Source organism: Pezoporus flaviventris, unplaced genomic scaffold (genome assembly GCF_033815535.1).
Source record: "Pezoporus flaviventris isolate CSIRO_AGI_PZ_B2104156 unplaced genomic scaffold, CSIRO_AGI_Pfla_v1 ptg000002l, whole genome shotgun sequence".
Lineage (NCBI taxonomy): Eukaryota > Metazoa > Chordata > Aves > Psittaciformes > Psittacidae > Pezoporus > Pezoporus flaviventris.
In genome coordinates this window covers 39,355,948-39,364,298 of record NW_026892550.1, presented here as the reverse complement: position 1 = coordinate 39,364,298, position 8,351 = coordinate 39,355,948, and positions in this window count along the sequence as shown.

Below are 8,351 nucleotides of genomic sequence, written 5' to 3'. Positions count from 1 at the left end.
TCGTATTCTCTTCCCTTGTTATTTTCTCTTATCATTGTTGTCGTTGGTGGTAGCGGTGGTGATTTGTGTTGTACATTGGTTGCTGGACTGTTCTTGTCTCAACCCGTGGGAGTTGCACTCTTTCGATCCTCCTCCCTGTTCGTCCGGGAGCGGGGAAGGGGAGAGCCCCGGGTGGGGAGGGGGGGGGGGGGGCTCGATTGTTGTCAGCCCGACACCACTCACTGGGAGTGAGTGAACAAGTTGCCTGACTGGGTTTAAACCACAACAAATGTGTATGTTGTTCACAACTTCTTGCTGAATTTTAGAGCTGACAGTTTCAAGCCAGACTTGTACTACAGCTTGAGCTTAAGTAATTGTGATGCATAATCACAGTTCAGCTAGAGTTATAGGAACCCGGGTTATATTCCTTCCTGATACAGGAAAAACATGCTACCAATTTGTTTATTATTCAATAAAGTTGACAGAAGCTTAGTATGGTTTGGAGATAACGCAGTTTTCAGTGTTCTTGACACACCAGGAACACTATAGACAATGTGATTTCAAGTGTTTACTAGCAAATTTCAGTGACAAGTTTCTAGGCATGAATGTAATTGCAAGGCTCAAATGTTATTTGCAGGGAATGAATAGTCTATGTCTTGCAAATCTCATGGCAGATTTACCATAGGGCTTTTCTGTGGATTGTTGGTACATGGTAACAGCAGACCTTTGAAACCCTGGGCAAGCTGTAGGCATCTCTGGATATAAAAAAGCCTCCCATATTTTCCAGATGTATGGATGCCTACAGAGAATAAAGAATGGTGCCTAAAAACCCTTTCTTGTGGGATACATTTCAACTTCATGAAGATGCATGGTCGTATTTAAAACACATTACAGATTATCACCTTGTGGGACATTAAGGTTTCCTAATAAGATGAACTTGACCCTTTCAGCTCTCTGTAGCCCTCTGTTTCCATGTATGAACAGCATTTTGTTAGCCATACAAAAAAATTCTCTGTGATCCAGTCACTGACAAGCTACCGTGTGAACAGGTCTTACATGATAGGCAGTAAATAAGGAGGGAAGAAGAATATGTGCATGGAAAACTTTACGACTTTTTGACTGATGGGTCAGGATTCAGTGCTACATAGTGGCTTGTAACTTCCAGTTGTATCAGGCCTTGATAGAATAATTGCTATAATGTAGCAATTGTTATTAGCATTTTGAACAGGTCAAAAATATATCATTTAATTCTACAAATTTGCATTTACACCTGGAAACAATGATATGCAAAAATGGTTTTGTATTTCTAGATATGTAAGTGCCTATTGTGTTATTTCAGCTAATGTCACTGTGGTTTTAGTTGTTTCTTCTCCTTGGTTTTAATTATCTTTTCCTCTCCTGACAGCCAAGAACAAAGGACAAGGTAGAGGAACTAGCAACATAAAACTGTAACTATATTCACTTACAAAATACTGTTGCTAGTGGCTGCCTTCTAGTTGGTTTAGCTCCCAAGCCATTTTGAATGACTACAAAATACAGACATTATTTGGCTATTTCTGTACAGTTTTATGTAGCAATATTTAATTTTAAAAATAACAGAGCTTTTCCCTTTGCTTTAGCCAAAACAGTAGAATTATGTTTCCTATGCTGTTGTATTACAAGATAAGTAATAAAGATCTGAATCCTCAGGAGCTTTAACTTGAAATACTGACTTCAATGACTGTTGTCCCTGAAGAAAGAGAAGTAATGTTAAATCATATTCAGCCTCACAGCTGTGCCAATTTATAAAAGCTGAGGGTCTGGCTGGAGAGATCTTAGGAACAGACACTTTCTGCTCCAATGTTTTGCCTTTTTTTCATCAATGTCAAACCAAGAACGTCTGGGCTTCTGGCTTAGTCATGCAGATTACAATCAGTATAATGCAGAATTCAATACTGATGTGAAGGCTTTTACATGAGCTCGCACTCTGAGGGCCATTTAGCCAGAAAAAAAAAAAAAAGAAAAAAAGAAAAAAGAAAAAAAAACCACCCCCCACCCAAGAACCCAAAAAACCACCACCAAAAAAAATACCCACCAAAAAATAACGCCCACTGTTATGCAACCTCTTCCTTAGCATTGCAGAAAATGGATGCTGGAGGCAACATTGCCCATGGATTCTATAATGGTGACTATGGGAAAGGGGACATATTTTTTCCAGAATCCCCCCAAAACAGCTTCCAAGTCTGTGCATCAGTGAACAAGGGGACTCACTCAGAGTCCTGATGTGAGTGATAAGCATCAAAGCCTGATTTTCTGGTACATAATGTTATTTAATATAGAAATGTTCTACGGAAAGGAGTTAAAATTATTTTAAAATAACTTTACAAAGCATTTCCTTTATTTGGAAAAGAAATATTTTTTCTTATTTTGGTTTAGACACTGTCCCACAGGACATCTTTGTCTCTAAGCTGGAAAGATATAAATCTGATGGATGGACCACCTGGTAGATAAAGAATTGGCTGGATGGCTGCACATAGAGAGCTGCGGTCAATGGCTCAGTGTTCATGTGGAGAACAGTAACAAGTGGTGTCCCTCAAGGATCGGTGTTGGGACTGGTCTTGTTCAACATCTTTGTTGGTGACATGGGATTGAGTCCTCCCTCAGCAAGTTTGCCGATGACACCAAGCTGTGTGGTTCGGTTGATACGCTGGAGGGAAGGAATGTCATCCAGAGGGACCTTGACACGCTTGTGAGGTGGGCTGATGCCAACCTTATGAAGTTTAACCATGACAAGTGCAAGGTCCTACACCTGGGTTGGAGCAATCCCAGGCACAGCTACAGGTTGGGCAGAGAAGGACTTGGGGGTGTTGGTTGATGAAAAAATGAACATGAGCCATCAGTGTACGCTCGCAGCCCAGAAAGCCAACCGTATCCTGGGCTGCATCAAAAGGAGTGTGACCAGCAGGTCGAAGGAGGTGATCCTGCCCCTCTACTCTGCTCTCGTGAGACCTCACCTGGAGTATTGTGTGCAGTTCTGGGGTCCTCAACATAAAAAGGACATGGAACTGTTGGAACAAGTCCAGAGAAGGGCCACGAGGATGATCAGGGGGCTGGAGCACCTCCCGTATGAAGATAGGCTGAGAAAGCTGGGGCTGTTCAGCCTGGAGAAGAAAAGGCTGCGTGGAGACCTCATAGCAGCCTTCCAGTATCTGAAGGGGGCCTATAAGGATGCTGGAGAGTGACCCTTCATCAGGGACTGTAGTGATAGGACAAGGAGTAATGAGTTCAAACAGGAGACATTCAGGTTAGATATAAAGAAGAAGTTTTTTACTGTGAGGATGGTAAGGCACTGGAACAGGTTGCCCAAAGAAGTTGTGAATGCTCCATCCCTGGCAGTGTTCAAGTCCAGGTTGGACAGAGCCTTGGGCAACATGGTTTAGTGGGAGGTGTCCCTGCTCATGGTGGGGGGGTTGGAACTAGATGATCTTAAGGTCCTTTCCAACCCAAAATATTCTATGATTTTATAAAATTCAGAATTCCACAGGGAAGGGAACCGATTCTATAGAACAACACCAAGGATCAGAGCCATAGCCTACCAGGCATACCAGTTAGCACAGCTGTTTCGTAATACTGTGTGTCCTGGGTTCAGCAGTAGCAGTCATGTTTCTCCTTCTTGGTAGCTGGTGCAGTGCAGTGTTTTGACTTTCGGCCTGGGAACAGAACTGATAGCGATGTTTTGGTTTGGCCAAGGACTTTGTGAGCCTCATGCTCTGCCAGGGAGGAGGGGAAGCCAGGAGGAAGCAGAGACAGGACACCTGACCCAAACTGACCAAAGAGGTATTCCATACCACAGCACGTCATGCCCAGGATGTAACTGGGAGTTAGCCGGAAGGGCGGGGAGACTGCGGGGTTGGAGGAGGTATCGGTCGGTGCTTGGTCGGGCTTGGGGAGCGAGTTATCGGCCAGCTGGTGCTGAGGTGTTGTATTCTCTTCCCTTGTTATTTCCTTTATCATTATTATATTTGGTGGTAGCAGTAGTGATTTGTGTTATACCTTAGTTACTAAACTGTTCTTATCTCAACCCGTGGGAGTTGCATTCTTTTCGATTCTCCTCTCCGTCCCTCCGGGAGCAGGGGGAGGGCAAGAAAGGGGGGGGAAGTGAGCGAACAAATTACCTGACTGGGTTTAAACCACAACACTGTGAAAATGTTATAATGTAAATATAATTTCTTTTTATCCTCTTTTAAATACCAGCAGCTACACAAGTTTGATTCCAACAAGTTTTCTTCTCCAAAGTAATTTTTAACGTGCAAAGAGTACAATAGCCACAGCACAGAGAATATAGCCAAATGTGTTGTGTCAGGCCATAGCTAGCAGGAAAATTGCCTTTGGTTGATGGGTTGATGGTTGATTTGGTTGATGCAGAGCATCAACCTGAATACGGAGAGCTCTGAATACAGAGGCAGAGCTTTCTGGGATTTCATTACCTTCATTCAGTGCCATTAACCTACACAGAGCTCACTGAAGATCTTTGTCTTTAGACAGCTTTAGTTTCATACAACAGAATACATTACACAGCAGTCACTATATTACACAATGATTGCTTTTACACTAATTGCATTCAGTAATAATTTAGATCACAATAACTGTTAAGTCTGTGTTCCCAGTGTTTCTTACAATAGGTGAAGTACATTTAATTCACAGATTGATACATCTATATATCTATTTATCCATGGTAAAACCTGCAATATTTTCATGATGACCAATCTGGTTACCATAATCATAAATGAAGCATAACTTCCCTCCTCTAAGACCTCGATTTCTTAATTTATCGTACGTAGTTCAGCAAATGACATTGTATCCATTGGTAATCCCATCTGTATTTTCTCCTACACAGCATTATTCATGATCTGTGTTCCTGATGTTGAACATACGTACAAAAATGAGTCTAACAAGATTACGTTTGATGAACTGAGTCACATTTTAATTACTTTTTTGATATTTATATTATTAATAAGGACTTGTAAAACTAATCACCCATTTTCTTGATTGAAGATCCTCTGTCAAAACAAATATTACCATTAAGTAGAATCAGATTATTTTTTTGAGGAATAAACATGCTGTTGAATACAGGTCATGGTACTTCTCAGTCTAAGTAATTTCAGAAACTATTTTTTTTTACACTTTGCAGAGGATGAAATGATCCAGTCTCTGAAAATTACACACTACAAAAGCTGAAAACAATCCAAGTTCATCACTGTCTTGCTCTTCTTCTAAAAGATTAATTCCTTTAAACAAACTAATGAAATGACAGAAAAAAAGAGAAAACAGAGATAACCAAAAGAATTATCAGGATGGTGGACAGTATAAAGGAGAAGTTAGAACTATTAAAGAAAGCTAGGTGATCAGCTAAATCAGTCAAACAAAATGTAAAAGGATGTAGTTTGTGATATAGGCGTATCGCAATGAGCTTAAACATGTTTATCTAGACTATCCCCAGATTGCTCATGTAGACCTAGTTTGAAACTCAAATGTATGTGGCTTATCTAATGAAAAAACAATATTGTAGGAAAGGTGCTTTCTTACTATAATGTGGTATAATGCTACAGAAGATATGGGGATTACATGATTTTAAATGGGAAATATTAAAGGGTTGTATATATGCATAATTTAGCTGTGCATAATACTGTGACATGCTATGACTGCAGTAATGAGAAAATCTATTCCAAGTTCTTGTTTGGTTGGTTGGTTTTGGTTTTGTTTCTGAAAAGGGGAAAAACCCAGTATGAACAACAAAATCTGAAATTCTTTGTAGCCTCACAGTCACCTGACACTCCAGTAAGCATGCTGGAGGAGCTGGAGAAAACCTCCTGAGACCTGATGGATGACACTTGTTCCCAGGACTCTCAGACAAGATTGAATTTCTGGTCACCTCACCTAAGATATTATACTATACATTCATACAATAGCCTCAGCTGCTTGCAGCTACAGGGCCTGAAGTGAAGGAAATTGAAAAGGACAAGAAAGAAAAAGACCACTCAAACCAGACAACAGATAGGACTAAGAAATTGTCTACTGTCACTCAAATTTAATGGTACACAAACCACTGAGATTTCAATAATTTCATATTTTTCCATGTCGCACAGCAAAACGAATTTTTAGATTAGCTCAATAAGCATCTCCTATATTGTCAAAGTTGCTTTTCTTTTTTCTTATGTTTCCATTCCTGGTGTACGTATAGTGAAAATAACCTGATAGAGCTGGTAAAAATATTGGGCAGTAGATTCTATTTGCTATTAAAGAAAAAAGTTATGATAGATCAAGTCATACAAGAATAAAATGAAGTCATTATATTGCAACTTTTGGTTGCAACTTCACAAATAGGTACATTTTAATGGAGGTACATTTAAGGAGGAATTCTTCAGATGGGTGCCCAGACAGGCTGAATGAAAGTGTAAGCAGTGGCAGAAGCAGTTAATTCTTTAAACTACAGGCAAATTGCCCACATATATCTGCCCACATACTGAACTGGCAATCATTTTAGCTGAGCATTAAGCCACTGGGCATACCAAGGGCCCAAAAGAAATAAATCCTGGGTTCCAGAGAGCTGAATTGGTGCATATTTACACACTCGCACTCTGACTGGAATTTGGCTCAGAAGGGAGCCTGCAAAACAGAGTATCTAAATGATCTAATATATGAGATTTCATTTTCTTTGCTGAAGATGCCATGCAATACAGCAGCAGCACGTTATACTACTAGTTTGTAACCTTATTTCAGGTTCATTACTCTAGAAAGTTTTAAACATAGATACTTCTACATTCAGTATCTTGAAATTGGAAACTTACAAAGTATGCTACATAGCTGCCGTGTTACCAAAGGCTTTCAAAACATGCAGAGTTGGTCTGTGGTCTGCTTGAAACATTTCTTTTTTTACCACGTATGGCTTTTATTTTATTTTATTTTTTTGTTTTTATCGTGGTGGAAGGGGAAAAGAAAAGAGGAAGCAGATGGGATAGAAGAGGGTGATTTTACAAAACACTGTAGGTTATTTGCATAGAGGGTGATTTCTGCTGTTTAATTTTTTAGCATTTTTAGTCGCTAAATCCTATTTAGAATTTTAAAATATCTGTAAGCATATAGTGCATCAGAGAGCCTCTTAAAAATCTAAACAAAGTGGCAAGAGCACTTATTTTAAAAGGTTAAAGGGATTGATAAATTGGTTGACTGTGTCAGGTAATTGCATTAGTCTAGGAGGCTCTGTCAAAAGGAATAAGTGATATTTTGCTGCCCTGATTAGTGACAGAAATCCATTAGGAAGAGCTTGAATGTAATTAGAAAAGAGAGATTAAAAAACAAAAAGAAGTAGAAGCATTTAGAAAAATCAGGAAATGCAGGAACAGGTAGCATGAAACATAATCAAAGGGGCATATTACGTGTTCTTCATAGCTCCTTGTGCAGTATAGTTTAGATATAGCTGTAAATGAGGAAGGGAAAAGTTAATTATATAAACAGGCACTTCTCTCATACCTTTCTTTAGTTTCTCAGCAGAAAACTTAAGAAATTAGTGCAAAATGCACCAGAATCAATGAAGAAGTAAATCCAAATTTGCTGAATATAACCAATTTAAAGAAAATTTCAGACCAGTGCTGGAAAACCTGCTATAATCCATGCTGAAGAAAACAAGTTTTCAAGAAAGACCCTCTTGCCTTCATTTATAGCTGTTGAGTCATGGAAGTTAAATTTGCTGAAATACTGCCTTAGCTGTGTAAACAAGTTCACAATGTAGGCCTGAACAACGGCATTGAATTGATAGGAATGTAAGTTCAAAGCATAAACCTGGCTAAATTAGAAGCAATGGCATTGTATCTATGAGATCAGGATACATCGCATATCAGGGTATGTCTTTAAACCAGTCAATGCATCCACGGATTTGCTGAAGCTCAGACAGAAACCTAACTGTGACAACACTGAGCTCAGTGTTAGCTGATCTATTCTGCTAAGGGCTAATTTAAAGATAACCTAGAGTATGCATCACTTTTGGTGATTTATTATTGTTACCCAACTTATTTATATCCAAACAATCCCTGGAACAGTACCATACCAGTTTTATTCACACCCTCACTGCTGTGAGCAGATTTGAACTTTGCATCTTCAGAAACTGGTATTCCTAAGAGCATACCGTTCATAAAGACCTTTGCCTAAATATACATTAAGTAAAACAGAGGAAAAAAAAACACAACCAAAACCAAACAAACCAAAGCCAAAACTCAAACAAAATTAATTACAAAGAAACCAAGCGCCAACATAATTTAACATTAGTGGTGTATGTTCTACTATTTCTATTACAATCATGTAGCTATATCTTCATTCATTAAGGTAGTAGCACATAC